Source organism: Mastigoproctus giganteus, chromosome 2, assembly GCF_048544385.1.
Source record: "Mastigoproctus giganteus isolate SK-2022 chromosome 2, ASM4854438v1, whole genome shotgun sequence".
Classification (NCBI taxonomy): domain Eukaryota; kingdom Metazoa; phylum Arthropoda; class Arachnida; order Uropygi; family Thelyphonidae; genus Mastigoproctus; species Mastigoproctus giganteus.
This window is the reverse complement of record NC_143576.1, coordinates 113,652,703-113,677,820: the sequence shown is the minus strand read 5'-3', so window position 1 is coordinate 113,677,820 and position 25,118 is coordinate 113,652,703. Positions and strand designations below refer to the sequence as shown.

Here is a 25,118-nt window from a genome sequence, read left to right as displayed (position 1 = left end):
AGGCTAAAAAGACCAGTTTTCTGTTGTCAAGAATTGCCACTCAGAAATTGCCATGGCGGGATCAGATTCAGGTGCTGTAGAAGATTATTAATTGATAACCATTTGTAATTAGTTTTTTATTACTGTATGCGTGACTTATAAAATTACTGAAAAACATTGCAGAGTTAAATTAAAGCTCCATGCACAAAATATCACCTTCCGAAATATTTTAATGAACTTACCATGAGTACTAAACCATAAATACAATAATTTTTTTTCTATTTGTGTAGCATCTCGGCAGTTATTGGCGGTTTGATTTTTGATTGAAAAACATGTTTATTCTGTATATCTTGCCGGTAGTTTATATAGAGGCCAGAATTATTGAGGATCGCTGCCGATTTGGCTTCAAAGTAAGAAAAATCACTTTTCCTGATCCATTGTGGCTGGAATCCAGCAGGAGCAAAAATAAAATCAGATTCCAAAAGAAAAGTATAGCCTCAGTTACCCTCAGCTACATAGCTGAGGCTATGTAGGTATCCCCAGGAGAGAATTGGACGAGGAATGTACCATAACCTTGATAAGGTTTGCAGTGAACTTAGAGATTCGGTACGTTAGCAAAAAAAAAATCTTTTTTGTATGCAATAAAAAGTTCTCCTTGTATAAAACATTTCTGGTGGTGGCAGGTTTCTATGTGATCCAAGGCTAATTCTACAATGAGCAACTCTGCAGTGTATATACTGGACTCACTCAGGAAGAACCTACATGGATATTGTAATATCTATAATCAAGGGTTACTTCCCCTTGGTGACGGGGAAACAATGGATGGTCCACCTTGATGTGTAGATATCTGAGCAGCTGTTGGATACGAATGGAGTTGGCCGTTTGGTCTGGCAGATATTGTAAAGATTTTCCCGGCATAGTACGAAAACGGATGTCCATGTGGAATAGCCTGGAAAGGATTTCAGTTAACCAACGTGTTATAGAGACCAATGCTTCAGTCGAAGAAATCACGATTGCATTTGATCCCACTTGGAAACTCTGGGCAGGATTTGTTCAAACTCCTCTAGTAGCAATAAGACTCGCCTGATGGTCGATAGAATCCAGCCATCGAAGTACACTGTTCTTGGTTGAAATTAATATTAGCCATAAAGTGAAAGGAAGCTACAGTCTTTTGCTGCACCAGCCAAAATAAAGTAAAAAGCAGATAAATTACAAATTATGCGCGACCTCGTACGGTTGTCCTTTTGCCGATCTCGCCATGCGAGTTGCCCGTCTTTGGATCCTTTCAAGAAGCTCCATGTCTTTTTTTCAGATGAGGTCTCCATACTTTGATCAATATATTTAAATGCGGTCTTACAAATGCCTTAAGCGCATTAGTTGCTAATGCGCCAATAACACAAACAACAAATGCCTTATACAATGGGATTATGGCCTGCCTATCTCTAACAGGATCTTGATCCATTAATCATACACTGCTCAGAGAACTTCGTATCTATCCGTATCGTAATTCCCCGAAAATATTTCTTCTTCTAGTACTTTAATTCAACCTCACGAAGTGTGTAAGTTATTATTTTGGAGTTATTATTCTCCTCAATTACGACTCTCTCAATCTTTATATCGTCTACAAATTTTGATATCATATCCTCCTTCCCATAGTCGATAATGAGAAACAATATTGGGACCTCACATCTGACATTACACTAATATGAAGAATACCCATTAATCACAAATCCTCTGCCTTCTGCCCTGCACCAATCTTGGGATCCGTCTTAGAATCTTTTCAGTATTCCCAACGTGTTCCAAACTTTCATGAGGGACTGAGTCAAATGGCTTGCTGAAATCCAAATAAACTATGCTGAAATTGTTCCCTAAATCCAGCTCATCAGTGACCCTGCCAAAATATCTTACCAATTAGTTAAACATGATTTCCCCTAACCGAACCATATTGTGTGTCCTTCAGAATGCCAGTGCTATCTAAATATCCCTGGATTGCACTCTTACACATCGTCTCCTTGATTTTCCCTATCACTAATGTTGGACTACTAGTGTAGTTACCGACTTCACTTTTAGAATTTCCTTTATATATTGACGATACCTTGGTACCTCTCCCAAAGGAATCTCTTTCGAGCAAAGACGTCCGCGTAATTAACCTCAATGGTTCAGTACACTTTCTGGCTGCCTTCCTCAAAATTACTAGATATATCCCACCAACTCAAGCAGTATTAATTGCCTTTAGGCTCAATTTTCTCATAAACGGTCATCTGTAAGTTTGAAATTACTAATTTTATATGTCTCAGCCTCGCTCGCCCAGCTTGTCTCAGCATGAAGGAGATTTCTACAGTAAAGATTGATGCCAAGAATTTATTCCATTCATCAGCAGGGTTACCTAAAACTTTGCCAACACCCAATACACAAAAGCTCGATCTGATTCGTGTTGTCTTTTCATTCGCATACTGTACTCCTTGTCCCCATTCTATGCTATCTTAGCCAATGTTTTCTCATGCTAACTTTGGTCACAGTAACCATTTCTGTGGTGCTGCTATTGTAGATGAATTTGTAGCTTCTGTAGTCTAAAGTACTTTACACTGCTCTGTAACTTTCCTATGCCATCCTTTTCTGCTCTATTAGCCTGGAAAGCTCCATGATCATCCATCTCAGCATTCTCCTCGTGCTGTATTTTTAATGGTATCTATATGCCTTCTTAGTCTCTGTGTTTGCTTCTAAGTTATTCCATAATTCTAATGTATTCGCCTCCCTTTGCAATACGCTCAAATCAATACTGTTGGGTCTCTATATTCGCGAGGGTTACGTGTCAATACTTCCCCTGAAAACGTGAAATTTCGTGAAAATCTGTACTCTGGCCCAAATAGCCCCAGATGTTTTCTACTTTTGCCTAAGGCGCCTCCGTAGCCAGGTGGGAAGGAGCAGCAGTGCGTAGCACACGCTTCTTGATTAGACCGGGGTTCGAGCCCGTCACCACCAAATACGGAAGATACGGAAAGGTCAGGGAATGACCACCGCATATCCCGGAGCAATATGACCTTAGTTGCTAATGCTCCTAAAACACCAAATAACAACAATAACAACAACAACTTTTGCCTAAACATTTACGCAACCACTTAAAATTAACCGAAAAATGTTTAAAGGGTTTTAATTGTGTTTTACAATAATGAGCAACGCTTTAGACCCATGTTTCGAAAATATTGTATCAAAGTTTTATTACATAAGAACGAGACATGCCAGGGTATTCACCATAAGATTCAGTACTCCTCAGTAGTAGGTGTCTCAGAAGCTGAAGAAGAATCAGAGTTGGCTGACGTAGATACTTCAGGTTCGGGGTACGAGGAGTTTTGGTGTCGATGTAGAAGTTGTGCTTTTCAGGAACATTGTGATGGGAAGCTGCTGCTTCTTTTGTTTGAACTGGTTGAACATGACTGTGTATGGTGTTAAAATATCGTCGAGGCTTTCCTTGAACTTCATTGCATGAATCATGTTGTCGTCGTCGTATTCGCAGAAGCCCGCTGCGCGTTTGGCATCGCCTGCGCTAGGTTTTTCAAGTCAAACTTCTCTTGGCGTGGTTCTTCCTCAACCTCCGAGTTGGAATAAACAAGCTCCTCGAGTTCATCATCCGTTAGTGTTGTTGCTTGTCCATCAATTAAATCGTTGATGTCCTCCTCCTCTCTAAGTCCTCGAAACCTACGCCCCCTATTCTCCTGGCCAACTTCTTTATTTCTGCGATGGTTTTCTTGCGCCTTTCGACGTGGATTGAAGTCATGCACAACCTCGGATCATGGGTTCTTACAACAGGCGTTTACAGGCTTGTCCTTGATGTCTTCCAGCGCGTGTTTTATTAGGAAGAGACTCAGCTAGGGTGAAATCCTTCCAAAACTGAATAATGTTAAGTTCCAAAACTGAATAATGTTAATGTTAATGTGAAGCCACGGAGAGCAACAATGTTGCTCTCCGTGGCTTCAACGATTCGATCCATACACCTCTTCCTGTAGTTGTCCTTAAAGGCCTTTATTACCCCCCCCCCTTCGTCGATCGGCTGGATAAGGGAAGTAAGGGGGTAAAAAGACCACCTCTACTTCTTCATTTGCATAGTCTTGTGCATCATTTGGGTGTCTTGGGTCATTTTCCAGCAAGAGGAAGACTTTAAATAGGAGCCCCTTTTCCTCCAGGTATTCCTTCACTTCGGAGTTGAAGCAGTGGTCAATCCATTTCAGGAAAAGGTTCTTCGTCGTCCAGGCTTTTGCGTTCCACATCCAGTACACAGAGAGTATATTCTTGTTACATCCGCATAAGACAGTGGTTTTCAACCTTTTTTTTAATAACGGCACCCCTACTCAATTTTCTTCCTGTTTGATCCGATTCTCTCTGTGTGTATATATGATATTTATTACAATAATATAATTTTAAAAATTATATTTCATAATACAAATTATATATATATACAGTATATAATTTTATTCTTTATATAGAGGCGCCATAACCAGGTGGGAAGGAGCAGCAGTGCGTGGTTGTTTGTTATTTGGTTTTTAGGAGCATTAGCAACTAAGGCCATATTGCTCCGGGGATATGCGGTGGTCATTCTCTGACCTTTCCGCATCCTCCATATTTGGTGGTTACGGGCTCGAACCCCGGAGCAATATGGCCTTAGTTGCTAATGCTCCTAAAACAAATCCAAATAATAACAATGAATCTTTATATAGAATTATTAAGTAAACATCAAATATAGATCACCACAAAATTAAAAAGATACACCTTTTTATAATGAAATAAACATATAAATTAAAAAATAATAAATTTGGGTTTAAGTTACTTAACTTAAACAAATTTATTAATTAATTGGGGTTTAAGTTAAGTTACTTAACTTAAAACCCCATTAATTAATAAATTTGAAAACTGCTCTAAGAGCTCTTGGGTTCTGCGCACAGAAAATTAGGCCAGGTTTTGCCATATGGCCTGCTGCATTGCTGGAAACTGCCAACGTAAAACGATCTCGTCCCGCCTTGAATCCTGGGGCCTTCTACTCTTCGATGGCTATATAGGTGTGCTGATGCACATTCTTCCAGAATGCCGTCTCATCGGCATTGAAAACCTGTTCAGGTTTATATCCCTTCTCCTCGATGAGCTTCTTGAGTTGCGCAGGGTAGACCTTCGCAGCCTCTTTATCAGCTGAAGCAAACTCGCTCGTAATATTTGGGTTACGGAGTTGAATAACACCTCTTGAACTTCTAGAACCAGCCTTTACTGGCAATTAAAGTGGTTTCCGCGGTGCTGCTTAAATCTGTTGCAAAGAACGAGGGCTTTAGTGAAAATCATACCAATGTTCACAGGCAAGTTTTTCTTGTGCTGGTCTTCGATCCAAATGAACAGTGCATTCTCCATCTTTAACATCACTTTATCACTTACATAGGCGGCGTAGGTGAGCCCTTCTCGACATTTATCTAGACTCTGCATCTGGTTTGTTCTCCAGAAACTCGGGGTTTTTTTTTTGTCCAGAAAATGACAAATCAACTACAGAACACACTCAATTTATAGACATTATATACGTCTCAATATGGTCTATGTCCCCGATGCAGCTAAAACCCTACGACAACCAGCCATCTAACATTCTGGTACAAATAATAATCTAGTTTATTTAAAAATTTTGTTCCCCATGTGAGTTGTTCTTAGACTTCTTCCAACCAATTAGGGGCAAATTAAAATCGCAAATAACGAGTCATTCACACTTTCTTGCCCATTTCATCTGCACAGTATTTTGTGGAAGACACCACGGGTGGTTTCCCACATCTGTGCCATGGTACTTCTCCACCAAGTACCATGGCACATCTGTGGCATGGTACTTGGTGGAGAAGTACAGAAACTCTGTTAAAGCCGGAGATAGTGGAAGGTATGCTTTGTGTCAGAGTACCGTTATGTTCTGTTCTTGTGTCTCTGCCTACTTGGCCGCGGGGCTTCTAGTAGGACCCTACCTTGCCTGCCACCACCGCTGGAGGAGTTCCTGAAGGAGAAAAAACGTTTGAAAGGGTAAGGAAATATCGAAGAAAGGTGGGTCAGCAGAATATAGTCAAATACGAGTAGACCGTGGAAAAGAAGCCTACTAGAGATGAAAACAGGGAGGAGCGGGAAAGCGGAGTGACCCCAGAGGGGGAAGTTATGGGAGACAGAAGCTCCATGGGAGCAGCATATGAGACCCAGTTAGCAAGTGTCAGTCCTACTCCAGAAGGGATTAGCATGACAGCATATAAATCACACGATGGACAGTTCGTCCTTAGCCGATCCTACTAGGGAGAGACAACCCGAGTTTCCGCTTAAATCCCCCCCCCGAATGAGAAAGAAGGGCCTATTCAAGTGAGAAATGATAAGAAAAGTTACAGGGAGCAATGAAGACGTGCAGCGCAAAGGAGAAAGTATCATCCTGTGAGCAGAAATCCCACGACAGGAAAGGAGCCATCGTCAGCACAATCCTATCCAGAAGTCGTTGCCATCTAAGTAAGCAGAAGCACTGGGTTGATATAGTTTGGAAAAGCGAGAATCCAAGTGTTGAAGAGGTGACTCTACAATGGGAACACATCGAGTAATAACTTAGAGAAGCAGGCTGAAATATTATGGGTAACTATGCTGGTTTTGGTATGGTTTGTGGAGGAGTTGATTGCAGGATGTGCTCTTCACTTAAACAGAAAAGTAGCAAATGTGCAAAAAACTCGTACCTGCATGTAGAGACTCTCCTCGTTATATCCTCTTCTGTTGTTTTTGTAGGGTTTTAGGCGAATCAGCAACTTAGACCATATTGCACCGATGTGGCATATCTGTTAATTGGTGTATTCCGTAGTCAATTTCCTGTTATCCTGGACGAAAAACACGAGTTCCATGAAGGAAAAAAGCATGCTACCCTCGCCTGAGACCGACTAACTCAAACAGCTTGTGAAAAAAGGTCTAAAAAATTCCTCGCGTCATTGACAGAAGTCGAATTTAGGTCCTTCCCACACCGGGTGGTTTTCTACCCGGTGTGGGAAGGACTGCGATTATGCCAACTGTGCTATCCAAAAAGAATCATTATACTAGGTGATCTGTGCTATCTAAGATTTTTGGCAGTCTCATTATACCTTTGCTTTCACTTAACTCACATAACACAGGTTCTATGCTGACAGACGTAACTACTGACTCAGCAAAAGCTCTTTTCGCGCTCAAGCTTCAACCTTCATCCAATCCTGTTTCGGGTTTAGCAGAGGCTACATTTAATTTCCTTTCTGAATCAAATTTCATATTTGCTCCTGCTGCCTCCCCACCCACATTGGTATCTTTGGGAAATGATTTGGCAGACGCAGTAGTCAAACAGTGGCCCTTTGTAACTCTTGCCTGTTAGTCCCCTTTACAGATAACACGCAAATAATGCGGAAGAAACTGGTTTTCCAATGGCAAAACCCTTGGAATGAGCAGGCTGCAAACAAGTTTTATACGAGATTAAGACTGCAATTGGCAGTCTAGTTTGCGCGAGAAACCTTAAAGAGGAAGTTATTCTAGCTCGAATCGGCATAGGACCCAGTCATGTGACACACGCCTTTATGCTGAGGGCTGATCACCTCCTATGTGCGAAGTTTGTGACACAATTTTCGGTGTCAAACATTATTATTGTGACCTATTTTTAAATACTTGCCGTTTATGTTTTAGCACTTTTAACCGTCTGACTGAGTCTCAGGCCCCGGGTGCCAAGCGAATTTGAAAGCGTTTTTCTAAAGAGAAGTTAAAGAGATTTCCAAAGGCTTTACTTTCAAAGTTATTTATTTTCTGGCTCTTTTTAAATAAAGAAGAAAGCCTCCTATAAGAAAAGAAATTCACCTTTATTTTGTGTGTATATATATATATATATATATATATATATATATATATATATAACTAATTTTCTAACACACTAACTTCTTATTGCTTGGTTACTGGTGGCACTGCTCCTACCTCCACGTGGCGGGGCCGGTAACCTGGGGGATAAATCAACACTCGGGGCTAAAAAGAGCAGAAATGGAAACCAATGAATCTCCTCGTCTAGTGCCCAAGAGTGCTCAATATAAAAATCATGAAACGGACCATGACGTCTGTACCTTAAAGAGAATGAAAAAGGATGCGGGCAGACAGGAATTACCAGCCTTCCTGATTATCCATTCTCTGTAGGCACAGCCTGTTAGCAAGCTTTCCTCTTTCATCACACAACGATGCCTGGAACATGCAGCAGCATCACCAAAAATGGTGAAACGTCAATCCGGGGACTTGCTAATAGAAACTTCTCTCCCAAGACAATCTGAACAATTATTAAAACTCACTACGTTAAGCGGAATTCCAATACAAGTCATTCCACATAACACCCTGAATTCGTCCAAGGGAGTGATCACTGAGTGGAATCTATTGAACGTTTCTGAAGAAGAAATAGTACAGGAACTCAAGCAAAAAGAATCATGATACGAAAAAAATGGTACCTTAGTCCCAACACGTAATATAATTCTAACCTTCAATACACCGAATCTACCAGCTTCAGTCAAAGCAGGTTACTTAAATTTCCGTATTCAACCCTTTATCCCAAATCCCCTAAGAGGCTACAAATGTCAGAAATTTGGTCACTCCCAGACAGCATGCCGTGGCGTTTCAAAATGTCCAAACTGTGGCTCTATAACTCATACCCAGTCAGAATGCAAGGCACAAACTCCACAGTGTCCTAATTGCAGGGGCAACCATCCAGCATACTCTAAAGAATGTGATCTCTGGAAGATAGGCAAAAAAATACAAGACCGAAAATAAAGTCTCATATCAAGAAGCTAGGAAACAAATTAAACTAATCATGCCAAAAAGCTCTTATGCCTCGGCTATCCACTCTCACCAGTCAGTAGCGTGTCAGACGGAAGTATCACTCTCTACAGATAAATCAATAGCAGGCTTGGGCTCGATCAGTTCTATCGACCCAGATTACACCTAAGCCAAAGACAGTAAAAAGTAACAATACACCTCTCACAGTTCCAGCCAAAAAACATAACCCACAGTAAAATAACAGAAAAACTGAAAAAATCAGATCCTATTGAGGTTAATCAACCCCTCTCAACAAGGATCACCAAAGATCTCCTTGAATTACATGCAGATGGTAAAATGGAAGATAACAATGATCCAGAACGCCCAAACTCACCAGAAAAGAAAAATCTAAACTAGATCGTTACAAGCAACCCACTTATAAAAACCAGCCAGATTCATCTCCCTCTTACAAATCCAAATAATGGAACATATCATTCAGTGGAACTGTAGGGGCCTTCGCAGTAACATCGATGATATCCACGAATTAATTCACCACCAAAAACCTCTTGCAATGTGCTTGCAAGAAACGAATTTGACACGTCAGATCTCAATTACAATAAAAAATTATACTATGTTCAGACAACACAGAGCTGGCATTAACAGTGCTGTTGTTGTTATTTGCTTTTTAGGAGCATTTAGCAACTAAGACCATATTGCTCCGTGGATATGCGGTGGTTATTCCCTGACCTTTCCGCATCCTCCGTATTTGGTGGTGACGTGCTCGAACCCCGGTATAATCAAGAAGCGTGTGCTACGCACTGCTGCTCCTTCCCACCTAGCTACGGAGGCGCCATATTAACAGTGCCCACGGAGGAGTAGAAATACTCGTGGATTCAAGCATCCCCTCCAGACGCATCCCTTTACAAACCGCCTTTGAAGCTGTTGCCACTCGTGTTGTAAATGGTATTACTCTGACACTGGTTTCAATCTATCTGCCGCCAAATCGTGAATATACTATTCAAGAAATCGAAGATCTTGTTTTGCAGTTACCATTTTGTTTACTAGGAGACTTTAATGCGCACCATCCACTATGGGATAGTTCGCATTAAAGTTCCCCTATCTCAGACAGACGAGGGAATCTTATTGAAATGTTGATCGACAGGCAGAATTTAACTTTACTAAATACTGGCATTCCTATATGTATCCATCTCCCTACAGGTTCAACATCTGCAATAGACCTTTCCATTTGTTTTCCAATTCTCTTTCCAAGTATAGATTGGGTATCTCTGAGTGATCCTTATAGCAACGATCATTATCCGATAATCTTAAAAATTCAAACATCCTGTTCCTTCCCAACAGAAAATCCAATTAAATAGAAATTTTCAAGGGCTGACTGGACAAAATACAGATCGCACATATAATTTGACAACTATATCATTCGGTCCTGTTCCATCAACAGCGTCACTGAGCACATCACAAATCAAATTCTGACAGCCGCATCCGCTGCCATTCCTCAATATCAAGTAAGAAATAGACGAAAAATAAATTACTGGTGGAATGAAGACTGCAACCATGCAAAAAAAAAAGAGACAAACAAAGCGTGCAACCTTTTCCGCAAACATCCAACCACCTCCAATCTTATTAATTATAAACGTCTTAGAGCAAAAGCTCGTTACATCAGATGTAAAGCAAAAAAAGAAAATTGTGTTAAATTCGTCTCATCAGTAAATAAAAATACTGATATCAGATTAATCTGGAGAAAAATAAAATGTTTAAACAGTAAATTTCCTCCTTTATCCACCCCACTACTGAACTGGAATGGGCAGGAGCGTTCTACTCCTACAGAAATATCAAATGCACTGGGGATCGTATTTTCTCAGTTGTCCTCTTCTATCGCCTATGATCAAATATTTCAAAAACTTAAAACAGTTGCAGAGAAATCCAGACTCAATTTCACTGACAATTCCGCTTTACCTTATAATAGACCATTTACCATGCTTGAGCTGCAGCAATCCCTTAACAACTCAAGAAACAGTGCCGCTGGCCTTAATTGGGATATATTATGTAATGCTATGAAATTTGGATCAAAGATCACTCTCCTTGCTGCTCATATTTTTCAATCGAATTTTTTCCGAACATACCTTCCCAAGTTCCTGGCGTCATTCTTATGGACTAGCAATTGCAAAGTCCGGTAAAGATCATTCTGTTCCACAAAATTACAGGCCGATATCCCTTACCAGCTGTCTCAGCAAAACCCTCGAGAAAATGTTACATCGCCGTCTCACTTGGTTTCTGGAGTCCTAAAATTTGATTAATAAATACCAATTTGGATTCCGGAAAAACCGATCTTCATTGGATCTCATGATCAAAACAGAGACAAAGATTAGCAATGCTTTCATAAAGAAGGGACATCTCGTCATGGTCTGTCTTGACATTGAGAAAGCTTTTGACACTACATGGAGTTTCGGCATCTTAAAAGATCTACATTCTCTTGGCCTGAGAGATAATTTACCATACTTTATTCAAAAATTTCTTCAACAGAGATCCTTTCAAGTCCGTTACCGGGGAACCCTCTCTAAGATCTTTACCCAAGAAGAAGGAATTCCGCAAGGGTCTGTTCTCAGTGCCACTTTGTTTGCAATGAGAATGAACCATATAATTGAACTCATCCCGAAAACTGTACATTCCTACCTTTTCGCAGATGATCTCTCAATTTTCTGTCATTCTCAAAACATTACATTGAACACCAACTACAAATATCAATTAATTGCATCCTAACATGGATGACACAAAATGGTTATAAACTATCCAGCCAGAAATCTACTGCCGTTCACTTCTGTACTAGACCAGTATGCATCGTGAACCCGAACTCCACTTGAATAACCATCTTCTCCCCATAGCTAATAATATTCGTCTACTAGGATTATTTTTCGACCGTAAGTTAATCTTCCAAAAGCACATTGAATATCTCCGGACTAATTGTCAAAAAAACTGAATATACTCAGAGTGTTATCAGCGACAACATGGGGAGCAGATCGTTACAGCCTGCTTCACTTATACAGAACCATAATTAGATCACTCCTGGACTGCGGCGCGCCTGTTTTCGATTCTGCTAGGGAGAGTGTTTTATCTCGCCTCAACCCTATTCAACATTCAGCTCTTAGAACAGCACTTGGTGCGTTCAAAACATCTCCGGTGCAAAGTTTATATGTCGAAGCCCATGAACCTACTCTAAATATCAGGAGAAAGATGTTGCTGTTGAACTATGCAATCAAGATCCAAAGCCAGGTGATCCATCCTAATTGGTCAATACTTTATAATCCGCTGTATATGACCCTGCATAGAAACAAATCACAACAGTTCGGCCTGCTGGTATTAGGCTAAAACATCTAGCAGAAGATTGGGACATACACTTCAATAAAATCTTGGAAGATCCTATAGACCCCGACCCTCCATGGTCTGTCATCATGTGACAATTATTTCCGTCAGTGGGGAAAACACTGTCTATCAGACTTACTATCCAACACCTACACATTGATCATACCCAACATTATCCCGACTACGCTAAAATATATACAGATGGATCGAAGTCTGAGGGTGGATCGAGTGCAACAGTGGTTCTCCCTGATACCACCATTTCACTATCTCTTCCAGCAGAGTGTAGCAGCTACACAGCTGAATTATATGCCATAAAGCTTGCATTAGAAAATATTTTCCATGTGTCAACTCAAAAGAGCATAATATACACATACTCCCCAAGTTCCGTATTAGCATTGCAAAACAATTCCCCACCTACTCACTCGTTATTAAAGCTCATCAGAACACAGTTGATACGCCTCAGAGAGCATCAGCAAAAGATTATCTTCTGCTGGATCCCAGGCCATACCGGAATACCAGGATATGAAATTGCGGATGATGCGGTCAAAAATCCATGCATCTCAGTCTCAACGAATTCCCTCGTACCGTTCACTGATTATAAAATGAATATACAAAGTATATGTAAAGGTCAATGGCAAGCGCAAATTCATAATAAAATACTCCAAATAAAACCTTTACCAAAATTATGGGCTTCTAGCTCCACAGCAAACAGACAAGAAGAAGTAATTCTAGCCAGAGCCAGAATCGGCCATACTCATTTAACCCATCTGTTTCTTTTGTCAGGAAATGATCCTCCTCTTCAGTGTAATCATTGTCATATACCACTCACAGTCAAACACATACTTCTGGAATGTACTCTATATAATAATGCTCGACTAATGTCTTTCAGTTCTCTCTCAAATTTAAAGGAACCTTTGTCACTTAGCCATATCGTAGGCGAAAAATCAAATCTCGCAGAATTCTTCTCCTTCCTAAAACGAATAGGATTGTATAGCCGTTTTTAACTTCTAATAGATCAACAAACGCGGGCAGTATGCACCACTTCCATAAGTGCGACATAAAACCCCATCAACAACAACGACTGAGCCTCATACACTTGAATATTTGCTGATGCTATCGAGGCAGTGTTAGGTGGGTCGGAAAACTGCTAGTTTGGGGGGATACAAAGACTAATAGTTTAACAGTAACCGCAGGCAGAGGTGAAGGTGATTCTTGCACAACTTCTATTAGAATAAGAAGCGACCTGGAGCGAGGGGTGTTGGGGGTTTCAGGGACGGATAGCAGTCATCATGGAATAGTTGGGTATATGGGATGTGTTAGGGTAACAGGGAATAGGCATAGGAGCATGTATGCTTGCATGTATACCAATGCTAGAAGTATAGTAAATAAATTTGATGAATTTGAAGTGTTGGTCAAGACATCAAAGGCGGATATTGTTGGGATAGCAGAGACGTGGTGTCACAAAGATATAAGGAATGCAGAACTGGAATTTGGGGAGTACAATGTGTACAGAAAGGATAGACAGGACAGAAAGGGAGGGGGTGTTATGCTGTTAATTAAGAAAAACATAAAATCAAAGGAAGTGCACCCAGTTAATATAGATGAACAGTGCTCTGTTGAGTCAGTTTGGTGTGAGATAAGCACTGCGAAAGGAAAAATAAGAGTAGGAGTGTGTTATAGGCCTAATGACTTGAATGAGTACAATGAACAATTGTACAGAGAAATAGAGTGGGCCAGTAAATCAGAATGTCTTATAATGGGGGATTTTAACTTCCCAGATATTGACTGGAACTTGTGGGTTGGTCACTCACACACTAGTCAGACTTTTGTGGATTTATTGGATGATTGTTTTCTGCAGCAGCATGTTCGAGAGGCAACCAGAGAAAGTAACACTCTTGATCTGGTTATCAGCAGTGATCATTCGTGTATTAAGAATTTGCAGATAAAGGAACCACTAGGTGGCAGTGATCACAGTGTGCTGAAGTGGGATTTACTCAAAGAGGTAACTACCGTCAGGGGTAAAGGAAAGGGTTTTTGCTTCCGTAAAGGGGAGTACAGTGGTCTCAGACAGTTTTTAAATTCTGTACAGTGGGATCAACTGACGATGTTACAAACAGTAAATTCTAAGTGGGAAGCATTCAAAGAATTAATCGTGGAAGCTACTAGACTTTATATACCGATTAAGAAATATCGTTCAAGGTTTAAGCCTAAATGGTTATCAAATGAACTAATGAGACTCGTGACAGAGAAGAAAAATGCATGGGATGCATATAAATTATCAGGTGACGCAGAAGCCTGTGGCAGATATAAGCTAGTCTGTAATCAGGTCACAAAGGAGGTTCGGCAGGCGAAGGCGGATTACGAGAAATCTTTGGCAAAAGATGCTAAGAAAAACAGCAAGGATTTCTTTACTTATATAAACTCTAAAAGGAAGGGGATGAATATGATTGGACCACTTGACATCGCTGGTTCGACTGTTGATGATCCTGCTCAGATAGCAAACAAACTGAATGAGTATTTTGCATCTACATTCACACGTGAGGAATTATTACAATTTGAAAATGGAAGAAGGTTATCAAATTGTAGCAGTGTGCTTAATGATTTTGTAATAACTGAGAGCAAAGTGGAGGAGAAATTGTTGAAGTTAAACATAAGAAAGGCACCTGGGGTGGATGGGATCTATCCAGTTATTTTAAAGGAGGCGGCAAAGCAACTAAGCAAACCCTTAGCCATAATTATGAGAGCATCCTTGGACTCAGGGGAGGTTCCCACGGACTGGAGATGTGCAAATGTGTCCCCAATTCACAAAGGTGGATCGAAGGGTGACACGAGTAATTACAGACCAGTTAGTTTAACTTCTGTTCCGGGTAAAATAATGGAGTCGCTGGTTAAAGATGCATTGCAGGATCATCTAGACAAGACTGCAGCGATAACTCAAACACAGCATGGGTTTGTTAAGGGAAAGTCTTGTCTGACAAATTTGATTGGTTATTATGATGTGGTCACAAAGGAACTGGATGCAAAAAATAATTTTGATATCATATACTTGGATTTCAGGAAAGCTTTTGACACTGTTGCGCATGGAAGACTACTGTACAAATTGGAGCAGAATGGTATTAAGGGTAAGTTGCTACAATGGATAAAAGGATGGTTAAGTGGGAGAAGACAGAGGGTGGTAATCAATGGGTGCTGCTCTTCGTGGACTAATGTTATTAGTGGAGTCCCACAGGGTTCGGTGTTGGGTCCACTGTTGTTTTGTGTATTTATCAATGATATTGATGAAGGTATATCAGGCTTAATGTCGAAGTTTGCAGATGACACAAAGGTTGGCAGGGTTGTTAATGACAGTAATGGCAGTGTGCTACTGCAACAGGATCTAGATAATTTGGGCAGATGGGCTAAGAAGTGGCAACTGAAGTTCAACCTTGACAAATGCAAAGTACTGCATATGGGTAGAAATAACCCCAGAGAAACGTACCAACTGTGTGGTACTACACTTAAGGTGGTAGAAAATGAAAAAGACCTGGGAGTAATTGTGCAGTCAGATATGAAGTTTTCTGAGCAGTGCAGACAGGCTGCTAGGGCGGGTCATGGGGTTTTGTCAATGATATATAGGAATTTTGTTAGCAGGGAAAAGGAGGTGATTGTCCCTCTGTATAAGGCAATGGTCAGGCCACGCCTTGAGTACTGCGTACAGGTCTGGAGACCTCATTTTAGGAAGGATGTAGATTTGCTTGAGCGTGTACAGAGAAGAGCAACACGATTGGTGAGGGGAATGAAGGGATTCTCTTACCAAGAGAGGCTTAAGCTCTGCAAATTGCAGTGGCTGGAGACTAGGCACCTGCGCGGTGATCTGATTGAGGTCTATAAGGCCTTGAATGGGTTGAGCACGCTGAATTCTGATGGGATCCTTCCACTTGTTCAGATTACCAACCTACGGGGACATAAGTTCAAATTAAGAAAGGACAGATGTAGAATAGATGTGCGGAAATTTGCCTTTAGCCAGCGGGTGGTTAATTGCTGGAACAAACTTCCATCTGTCGTTGTAGAAGTTGATAGGTTAAATAAATTTAAGGAGGAACTGGACAGGCATTTGGAGGGAATGGTGTGATTTTTTTTTTGGCTGATGCTGCATAAGCTCCTACACTTGCTTTCTTGCATCATGTGCCACTACTACTACTACTACTTAAGATTTTACCCGACAAAGACGATGTGCCAGCAAATTTTTTAAAACTACAATCTTTATACACATAAATAAATGCTTTTTAACAGTCATCGCGTATACTTCTGTTTCCATACATAAATAAATAAATCTATTTGTCCTACCAAATACCTATTTTTATCTCAGTTTACTTGTTTTTATCTATTTGTACATTTTAAGATAGTAACATATGTGTACGTTAGTTGTTTTTTAATGTATTTAAAAATTGGACTTGGCGCTTCAAGGCCTTAGTTACCCATGCAGCATAAAAACCAAAATCACTTGCCCGCCCTCCCTCCCGTTCAGGTATGCCCCATCACTCCTTCTATTTTCCGTAAAGACATTATACATACTAGACCATGGTGGTGAAAATTATTTCCTTCCCACTAGAGCCCTACATTTTTCATTTTCAATAATCCACAAGGCTTTCATCATATAATCCCTCCTCTCATGTCTAGGCAGAACACACATTCTGACCTGACTGTTGGTATTTTTTCAGCATGGTCCTACATTTATATGACAAATCGTCAGGTCGTATTTGTTTAATATCAATAGAATATCTTGACACTGAAAAGATATCTAATGGCTGCCATGGCCAGCATGCTCACTAGAGTTATTTGTAATTTATGGGTATTATAAAAAGATATTTATTCCAGATATATCTGTAATAAATACCTTTTACTTAAACTAGATTTATAGTAGGTTTCCCATTTGAAAGCATGTTTATATATTATATCGTATTGCAAGGGCTATTTAACTAACATGGAATGTAGGAATAATCTTATTAATTCCATTTACTCATAAAATTATTTATGAGATAATTTAGAGAAAAAGAAGGAACAATATAGAGAAAATACAAAAATTAATGAACTGCAGCAATAATTTTATTCTTTTCTGACTACAACTAGGTGCTGATGTTCATGGTAACTTGTCAAAATGTGAAACCATCTTTTTCTGGCTGTGGATTCTTTACTATTGATCTAGCACTCATTACAAGCGTAAGTGATGTTGTATTTATCAATTAAAATTTAAATTGCTTCTTTTAGTTTATATTTAATTTTCACATATTCTTGTTTTTTGAAAGGTATAACTGATTTTGAATCCAGAAACAGTTTAACAGAACCTTTCATGAACTGTCAGTTTGACTTCTGCTATACCTGTTATCTTACATTCTGAACATTCAGAGTAAAATAACGTGGATACAAGCGAATAATAAAACTAACATAAGTTGGTTAGAATTATAAATGACACAAAGTCTTGCTTCTGTACACCATATTGTGAAATCAAATGACACGATCAGAAACAGCGTGTTAAGAAATTTCCTTCTGGAAGGGACAACTTAGCACTATTCATGATATTAGTTTGTGTAAGTAGAAAGTTTTGTTAGTTGTGTTTTTTGAAGTGAAACGCGCTCCAGCCAGTTTTAAGATGGGAGTAACTTGACAAAAATCGCAACGAAAATGCGACACAGCAAACTAAGCCATAAGTAAATGCATACAGGCGCTCTGAACAGCCAACTATCATAATAGGCCGAATGCACCGATTCTCTCCAAGCAGCGTTAGGCCCAGTTGGTATTTGGTAGGGTGTAGTTGGCTTTTTCCTACTTAGTACTATTAATAAAATTTTACAGATAGCATGTTTTCTCTAAAATATTTTTACAGTGGAATTGCTGCTTCATACCATGTGAACATAAACTCTTAATGGGGAAATTTTTGCAATGTATAACTGTAAATAAATAAATTAATTTCTGATGCAGCAAAAATGAAGAAACTTTGATATTCACAAACGAACTTCGCATTATCGTAAATTATGATGCTAATGGCATTTCTTTGGAGAATTGAATGAAGCAGTCAGTACCGTTTATTAATACCGCCTGGTAAATTAACCTAAGACAGATTTAAATTGCGGAATAATTAAAAATCGTTTATATCCAGTGAAAATATCCCAATTAATGATTGCGTCACCTTTTATGGTAACGATTGAAAGAGTGAAGTATGTCAAACGCACAATCTGATGGTCGCCGACGCATTTTATCAAAACGATAAATCTACACGTTCACTATGGTAGAGTATAAAAATGTTTGAAATTGATATTCGATTTATATCTTTGTTAGAGTAAACAGAGATACAGTCAACACAGACCATAAGAAGTAATATTAACTCTACTATGCTCGTATAACGATTATTGGAATACAGTAAATTAGTATGACGGTTTTATTGAACATCCACGATACTATTAGTCTTTGCGATCCGGGAACAGGATAATTTTATTGGAGAGAAAACTGTATTTATTGAAAATATGTCCAACCACTTAAAAATAAGCATAATTATTTGAAGTTTAAAATACTTGGATCAATATCCTAACAAGATTTCTTTAATGTGTGATTTTCCTAGTTTTCTCAAGTGTAATAGGAGACTCATTCCTTTTGAAGTGAGACATTTTTAGGCGCGCCCTAGGCAGTTTTCACATGGGAGTAACTTGCGTCAGTGGATTGACAAAAATTGCAACGAAAATGTGACATGAAATGATTCATCGTCTCCCACCATTGTACCATTCCGCCCCTAGCACGAGCGATGCGGAGCCGAACGTAGCAGTGACGCATGACCCAATCATTATCCCTACAGCGAGGCCAAGGTGTAACTCACACGCGTGTCGCGTTTACGTTTTAAATCGCTATATCTCAGCTTCTAGCAGTCTGATTTAAAAATTTTAAAAACCAAAATATTTCTTTCGTTATTCTGTACCATATTTCGTAAAAAATTTATACTTCAATATGCCGAAGACTAATAGTGGGTGTTAAGGCGTACAGAGCACATATAATGTGCAATGCGACTACCGAAACCACCTCTGAGTACAAAGGAGAGATTTGTAACAAACTTGTAAAATATTAAACCACTGTAACATTAAAATAATAAACGTTGCAAAAGATTCTAAAGAAGTTTCACTTAACTTCCGCTATGCGTGCTCAGCATACACGCAGTTTGTTTTTTTCGTGTGGACTATATGCAAGTCGTCATGTCCAGTTCAATGGTGCGATGAGCTTCAGAGGTGCTGCTTAGTAAAGAGCTTACGCTACTCCTTTTGGCTGATTTATACTTTCCTGGTTTAGCTGGTTGGTTGTGTTTAATTCGTCAGACGATGCGATATAAATTACAATATCTTTTGGGCTATTAGATGTCCAAATTTTAAATGGCGAATTTTAATAAACATTATTTTATTGCATACCGTATTTCAAAAATACAAATTCGCAAGGTTTTACAAAATGTCAGTATACTGTAGAACGAATTTAATCGTCGTAGACTCCCAAAATCTCTCTAGCGCCATACTAAATTAATAAATAATCTTTATTACTAGTAAGCGCCCATAATATTGGTTACAATGTGTTACTAGTATATGCTCAGCAGGACCACGTCGATATTTTGATCTGAACTTTCTTAAAACAGAGCATCACTGATACTACATTTCTTGAAAGATTTCACGTTTTTAATAGGTAAAAGAGCTTTATTCCTAAGAGAACAGAAGATCAATAAAGGACCAGTTTTTGTGAGACATTAATAAATCCTTACATATGGCAGGAAAGAAGAGTAGACAAATCTGATTTAAAAAACAAAATCATAACTGTATACTCTCGGAGCATAAGACGCCAGGCTCCCATACGCAATATTTCCTAAATAAAATAAAAGTGCACTTAATTCGCTTATTGCTACGCACACAACTGGAACTCTCACCAGCCCTTCTGGAGTATGATGCTTTAGTTGTTATTAGTAGTTTTAGCTGAAGTCACTCGAACAACCCCCGTTATAACACTGCAATCAAGATTTTGTCCCTCAAAATGAAATCTCTTCCATTATGGTATTTTCAACGAAATTAGGAAAAATTTAATTAGTAAGCTTTCACGCACAAATAAGACATTATTGAAAGGCGAATACTTTCATTTTTATACTCTTTTCTTACTGTTAAATTCTTCGGAAATTTAAGACTTTTTCAAAGGTGACTGGAAAAAATGTTGCTCTACACTCGTATATTAAAAAAAAAACAATTGTTAATACTTTTTTTTTTTTGTATTAACAATTTTTTTGCATAAATAAATTAAAACAGAAGGTGAAAGGTCACGGTATTTTTGCACATTTGTAGAGATATAAAAAGCATCCAAACGGATATTACCAATTCAGCGTAATTCCGACAATGGCATCATATAGTGGTGAAAATATACTGTCTCACACTCATAAACGACCCCCTCCTCACATGTGGACATAAGTTGGGAAGTACGTGTTTCGTATTTGAAACCTTTTCCACTGTCACCTCCTGCGCAAAGATAGTTATTTCAATTAATATAATTACATACTGAGAACAATGGTTTAATCATAGCTCATCAGGCTCGCCATACAACATTCAAGAGATCTTACCGGGAAGACGGATCAGTTGTGATTCTCCAACATCTAGCCTTCAGTGTATAGAGATGCTGCGGAAATGTCAAAAATGTGAACCACTATGGAATTCATAGTTAAGGGGTACAGTGACCTTTTCCCTTCAGTTGATTAGCTTATTTCTAAATCAATTTTATTGTGTTTATTTTTATCTCTTTCAGATCGTTGGTACCATCATAACCTACACAATCATCTTGAAGCAGACAGTAGCCTAGGTTTCATAATGGCATGGATTACCTCATCCCAGACAACGTAAAGAAATTATCCTGTAACATACGAACTTTCCAGTCTCGTATAGACATGAATGGATTGGACATCTGTAATAGTTCATGCGATCATAAAGATTTAAAGTAATGCAAATCCTTCACAACAAGATAATCTTGTTTCTTAAAGAAGCCTTGCCCACTCCACAACATGTGAAGCGATATGAAACACTAACAGAAATCTATTTATGTTATCGAAAAATAAAAACAAACTTGGCCTCATTAAAATTATTTCACAATAACGAAAGAAATGTGATTTAACCTTCCCCTCGAATTGCATTTATAATGTAATTTTGAAATACAGTATTCCAAAAAAAAAAAAAAAAATGAACCATGTTAGGAATGTTACCATTTTCTACCGCTGTCTTTTGAATAATCCAGCCCTTAAGTTCAAGCTCGCCTTACTACTAAATACGGTAATGTTCTCTGTATCTTGTAAATCCTTTGACACTTATTGGTCGGCCCCCCCCGGCTATAAACACGATTTTTTTAAAATTTATAATACCAGATTTGCATTCTTTTTCTAAAGGCGTTTAAAATTATTACAGGATTTTCTGATATGTTAAAGCACGTTAGCATATATTCATAATGCGCCTATTGTCTTCATCATGTGTGTACGTCTGTCCACATGTAAAAACTCAAATCCCAGAGGGATTTTCATGAAATTTTATATTTGGACCTTTTAGAAATATTTGTCCGTTTATGCCAAAAGTGGAAAAATAGAAATCCGGCAAAAAAAATTATTTCTTTTGTCTATACAATTTATTTGTAAAAATTGAAATTGATTGATTAAACTTAATTTAACTAAGTATAAGTAAAATTAATATTGTCATAAAAGACTTGTGAACAGGTGCATATAGGCAGAGGGAAGAGAGATTTAAAATCATATGGGAAGGAGTAATAAATACTATACGGTTGTAATTAAATTGAATGGCTAAGTTTCAAGAAGGTAAATCTATAGTTATATAAAGTTGTAATGTAGTAATTAATTTATAAGAAAATAACTAATTTGATGAGTAAATCGACAGTACTTCAATCTAAATATTTTCACTTTATTATCAGATAATACACGCGCTATGCGGAGAGAGAGAGCTAATTACAACACGTGCTTAGGTCTCGTGGCCAATATATTAACATCCAACCAAGGCGTCAGGATTTTTTTTTTTTTAAATGTACAGCAGTTCAGTATCTCAACACGTTTGTACTAGTAGTTCCATCTCTTGTATACAATTTTTTCAATAATATATATTTTTTAATTTAGTATATTAAATAGCATATCTTTAAACTGCAACTTATTTATCAAAAGATATCACTTGAAAACCAATTTATCATTGTAACCTTCTTTAACAATTTAAAACAGAATTGGTTTCATTCTACGACTGTAGATGGCACTAGCTTCCTGCCACAAGATTTATAAAACGCGTCAAGCAATTTGGTGCTAAATTTGTTTGAATTTATGACAGTAGGTGGCATTAGTTTCCACTGTCAAAAATAATAAAGGAAAAAGTCTTACTTAACTTCGTATTTTGTTTAGTTTTACGAGGTGTTCCTAGATGGCACCACTAACTATGGCAATTTCGGATTAATACGAATGAGTCGTGCTTCGCTAGCTTGCTGTTCTTGCAGGCTGATCACGGTTAGAGTCATTATAATTCAACGATGCATCTCTATCTTATCTAAGTATTTTATTATCTTGAGAAGAATTACGAAAGAAGGGATTTATCGACTCATAAATACGTAATATAACACCGTTATCGTGGCTTAGATGACATGTCATTATTTTAAAAAGACAGTTAAAAGGTTACCGGTAAGGTTGCTTGCATTTAGAATTTAATTGAGCATTTGCTGTTTAGGCCAAAATGTGCCAAGTCCGAATAAAAATATCAATAAATATATTTGGTGACCTATAAACAGGTTATCACGTCAAAAGCAGATGTATATAAAATAAAAGAACAAATTCAATGTGGATTAATGAACTGTAAAATAGTTAAGAGCTTCACACACATATAAATATCATCTATAATCTGGTTGAGTGTCAGTTCCATCATGCTATACAAAAGCTTCGAGCATATTTCCATTCTTGAGCAAGTTCTAACGAACCAACCTATTACAAGTAGCACAGTTTTTACACCTGTAATCAAAAAACTGTACAGTGCCTACGGTTCGTAATAATTTCATTTGTTCATCTTTGTTGAATCTTAGACCACTATAGTTCCTTTGCAAGATTTAGACAATTTCATACTAACAGTATTTTGTTCAGAAAAGAAACGTTTTCCATTAAACAGAATGAAAGCTGAAGTATTATTAGCTTGGTAAAGTAATTTTTATTGTTTGTATGACTGTTGAGATTAGGTTCAGTCAGTTAGAGATATGTTTGGGTTGATACAGATTGACGTTTTTGGATAGCGGCATATGTGTTCTTTGGTTTTGCTATTGTTTTCTTGTCTTTTGATAAGTCACTTCATGCTTTTGTATTTTCTTACCAAGTTTCCAGTGTTCACAAGCTGTTGATTAGGCTACATGGCTGCAATTACAGTTTTAACATTGATGTTTCTGTACAATATGCTTCTATGTTCCTTTGACCCACAATTGAGAGAAAAAAAATAAATCTTTATCGCAGCATGAAAAAATACTGCTCATGTTGCACCTACCCGTCACGGCACGGAGGGGTTTACCATGCTTATGAAACAATGACAATAAATTACATATTGTAAAAGATATTTACAATATGATACAATATGATATTAAAAGATATGTAAAAGATATTTACAAATTAAAATTCAAAGTGGCTTATATAAAAGTAGGCTAAAAAGAAGTTGATAACAAACATTGAGAGGGAAGCTCTCTGCGTTTCTTATTTTAATTCATTTGATCTTTTTACAAACACGAGAATTCAACGTATCATGCCCTCGTGGGTAGCACAGTGGTAAGATCACCATCCTCCCCACACCGGGTGGAGAAGACCGAAAGTTGTTCCCGTCGATGACGGGAGGAATTTTTACTGGTCTTTTTCACAACGTGGCTGAGTTAATCGGTCTCAGGCGAGGGTAGTATGGTTTTTTTCTCCGGGGAACTCGGATTTTTCGTCCAGCAAACAGAAAATCGACTTCAGGACACACGCAATTTGCAAGCAATATACACTGGGCAACATGACCTTAATTTCCGATGCTTAAAAAAAAACTGGACGTATCACATTACAAGAGTCAAAAACAGAGATGTTTGCAACCTTAACGAAAAAAAAAAATTGACACGACTGTTGCTGCGTGGATAACACTGCTTTTCAAAAGGGAAGAAACATTCGTCAGAAAAAGAATCGCATTCTGGGGACCAATCTTGGAGTGGTACGCAAGACTGGAAGAGGAATTCTCCAACAGCATGAATCCCGTTATGGATGGTCCCACAACCATTTCCACTGTGATGGCCAGCCTCTGGGGAATCAATAAGCTCGGAGTGACGGAGACACCCCCTTCCTCCCCCATTGCATTTGCTGGGCGGCAGGTTGAATTTTCAATCGCCAATATTGAAATGCAATGAGAGGCTTGTTTAGTCGTCGGGGTAGCCAAAGCGCACACAATCATAGTACGTAGTGAATGGTTCCGATGTATTTCTTATTGATTCCAGGATCTTTAATATTGAGGCAGATTTTTTTGTTGTTGTTCAACGCAGAATTGAGGAACTTATCCAGCTGAGTACTAAAAGTAAGTTTAGGGTCGAACGTTACACCCAAGTCAGAGTGCGCATTTACAACAGGAATTTGGATTCTACCGAAAGTCGGAGGGGTGACTGTGGGTTTGGTCTTAGCGGGCTTGATCTGGCAGAAATACTGAAGAAAAGTACACTTTTGATTTGATTAGTGGTCAGGGCTCGAATCTTAAGGTCATCAGCGTAGATGATTTTTATAATTGCCTTGAATAACAATCTAGAAAAGATTCCACCTTGGCGGGGGGAGGGGGAGATGCCAGCAATCTTCCTTCTGTGTGAAGTTGCAACAACCTCCTACCAAGGAGGGCAGCAAGAAAGCACAGTGTGTCTCCCTTCCGGGAAAAATCATAAGATTAAACACTACATCTATATCCAAGTAAATTATGGCC

General features: G+C 38.6%; 1 long non-coding RNA gene across 1 annotated transcript; it reads left to right on the top strand.

Moving 5' to 3' along the window:
• LOC150089504 (uncharacterized) lies at positions 1-21,021 on the top strand. The gene is made up of 3 exons (XR_016546672.1): positions 1-71; positions 17,245-17,334; positions 20,926-21,021. It is a non-coding gene; the product is annotated as an uncharacterized LOC150089504 (long non-coding RNA).
• The last annotated feature ends 4,097 nt before the right edge of the window (positions 21,022-25,118 follow it).